The 2,772-nt window shown below is 33.0% G+C and overlaps 1 non-coding gene across 1 annotated transcript; it reads right to left on the bottom strand.

The window, feature by feature from the left end:
* Nucleotides 1-1,599: 1,599 nt before the first annotated feature.
* On the bottom strand, nucleotides 1,600-1,706 carry LOC149526404 (small nucleolar RNA R71). The gene has a single exon (XR_016352045.1). It is a non-coding gene; the product is annotated as a small nucleolar RNA R71 (small nucleolar RNA).
* Nucleotides 1,707-2,772: the final 1,066 nt, after the last annotated feature.

The following is a 2,772-nucleotide window of genomic DNA, read 5'->3' as shown; positions in this document are numbered from 1 at the left end:
AAGAAAAAAAGAGGGAATCAAGAGCTTGGAATCATTAAAAAGCTATAGCAAAGAGTTCTCTCATTAGATTTGATTTTTTTTCTCTCTAACTTTGTTGTGAAAAAATGTTTCATTTTGCTAAGGTGTGCATTTGTCTCTTAAACATGTTGAGCTAGAACTTTCAATCTAGAGTTATGGTAGATGCTATTGTGTAGTTCAGATACTTTGGATGGATTTTTTTTTACTTGCTTTTATGAGAATATCAATGTTTATTCGAATTTATGTTTATTATCTCATTTGTTGCTTGATCCCCAACAAGTTGAGTATGGGGTTTTAGATCATGCTTGATAAGGATAATCTAAAAGGACCTAGATTTGAGTAATGTATATTCATTCCATGTTAAGAAATTAAGTAGGTGATTAATTAATAGGATAAACATATACCTATTAATCATGCATAGTCAATATAGGTCCTAAACTTAGTGAGCTTAGCTTTAGTTAGTTTTCTATAGACATATAGATAGTTAATGAAGTTAGGCAATTGTGTGAAGATGCGACAAAGTATTGTGCATGCTCAAAGAACTTAGACTAACATTGATTCTCATAAAAAGTAGATAGCTAATTGATCTTGTATCCCTATAAAGTAATAGTTGAAACCACAGTCCTAGGCTTTAATCACATTGTTTCTTCACTACACCTTTAACTTGCAATCCTTAGGTTAATTTAGACTTTTAGAGTAAATTCTATTTCATTTTAACAACTTGTTTCTTTTGTTGCTTGGTTAAAACTTAGCTTGTTACAATTTTAGTAATTAGTAACAATTAGTAAACCAACTCCTCGAGTGATCAATAAACTCTACTCGTCATTATATTACTTGTTGCTATCATGTACACTTACACGTAGTCTTTGCTTGTAATTTGCATTTAATTTTGAGCATATCTTATATCACACAAGCAAAAGATATTTACTTAACAAGCTTTTGGCATTGTTGCTGAGGAGTTGTTTTCTATTTTTTTGCTAATATTAATACTAAGCAAACTAGTCTTAATTCAAGCTTTATTATTTTTTTTAGGTACGTAAAACCATCATTATATAAGGAGAGTGCGAAGTCTACAATGAGTTTTGCATGATCCAAAAATAAGGGAAACTTTTCAAAGATTACTAAGACAAAATCCCTAAAACGGTGATCAAGTTAAAAACATGGTTGGAAATCAGAGGGAACAACACTTGTAGGAGCATGTAACAGCAGATAATAGATGCTTGAGAGACTATGCAATTCCGCTGGTACAAGGCCTTCATTCAAGTATTAGGAGGCTAGTAATTCAAGCTAACAACTTCGAGATCAAGCCAGCTATTATCCAAATGATATAAACACTAATGCACTTCGAAGGCCTCCCCAACGATGACCCCAATGCTCATATTGCTAATTTTTTGGAGATTTGCAACACATCTAAGCACAATGGGGTCACCGACGATGCTATATAACTAAGGTTATTTCCTTTCTCATTATGGGATAAGGTAAAAGTTTAGTTGAACGCTCTTCCCATCGGCTCCATCTCTACTTGGGGACGACCTTGCATAGAAGTTTCTAGCCAAGTTCTTTCCTCCTATGAAGACTACAAAGATGAGGAACAACATCACTTCTTTCATGCAATTGGATTCTGAGTCTTTATATGAAGCATAGGAGAGGTATAATGACTTTTTTTGAAAATGTCCATACCACGGTCTCCTCAAGTGGCTGTAAGTGTAGACCTTTTACAATGGGTTGCTAAACTCGATTCAAACTACCATTGATGTAGCAGTTGAAGGTGTTCTCATGGCAAAGTCAATTGATGATGCATATGACCTCTTAGAAGAAGTGGCCTTCAACAACTGTTAGTGGCATTCTAATAAAGCCTTGCCAAGAAGGGTAGTTAGTGTTCATGAGCTGGATGCTATCAATGCTCTAACTGCTCAAATAGCTGCTCTCACTAAGAAAATTAATGCTTGCGAAGTCCATTTAGTAAAAAGTCTTTTTGTTTCTTGTGATTATTGTGGGTATGGGTATGCTACCGATCATTGTCCAATGAATACAGAGTCAGTGCCATTTGTTGGTAACAAGCAACACAACTTTCCACAACAGAATAATCCATATACAAATACTTATAACCCAGGGTGGAAATTATTACAACGTTTTCAAGGAACATACATTTTATCTGTAATTGCTGGTTTTTCAATAAAACCATCCAGAAAACCTCCTTTATTTCATACGGATAAGGCCAGCATAAAGGAATGACTCCATGAAACATAATTATTTAAGGTTAACTTTGGACTAATGACAACTTATCCATAGTGATCAGTATGATGAAGATAGAAATGTGAATTAGTATCCACTGTCTGTATTGTTACAGACCTTGGATTGGAAGAATTTTCATAATCCTTCATATACTTTTCTTCAAGATTCAAGATCCAAACAATTAAATATTAAGAACTAAGGCTATCAACAATCGAATCACAAATTAATAATCATTATGAACCAATTTAGGGAAAATTTATCTTCTATCGTAATAATTTTTTTTTAGAAACAAAACAAGTTAGAAACCCTAACCTGCTCTGATACCATATTAAAATATCGAAGAAGTTGAAGCGCTTAGTTGTAGAGAAGGAAGAATATAGAAAAAATGTATTTTAAATCTTGTATCAATCATTCTGTACAAGAGACCCTTATTTATAGTTAGTTACAAGTATCATAAGAAAAACCAACTTTCAACAAATAGAGTAAAACTAATAATTCCTAATAACTATATTAACTATT

The sequence above is a fragment of the Theobroma umbraticum genome, unplaced genomic scaffold (genome assembly GCF_002168275.2).
Source record: "Theobroma umbraticum cultivar Fairchild unplaced genomic scaffold, ASM216827v3 scaffold_228.0, whole genome shotgun sequence".
Lineage (NCBI taxonomy): Eukaryota > Viridiplantae > Streptophyta > Magnoliopsida > Malvales > Malvaceae > Theobroma > Theobroma umbraticum.
Note: the sequence above shows the minus strand (reverse complement) of the source record. Positions and strands in the feature narration are given on the sequence as shown.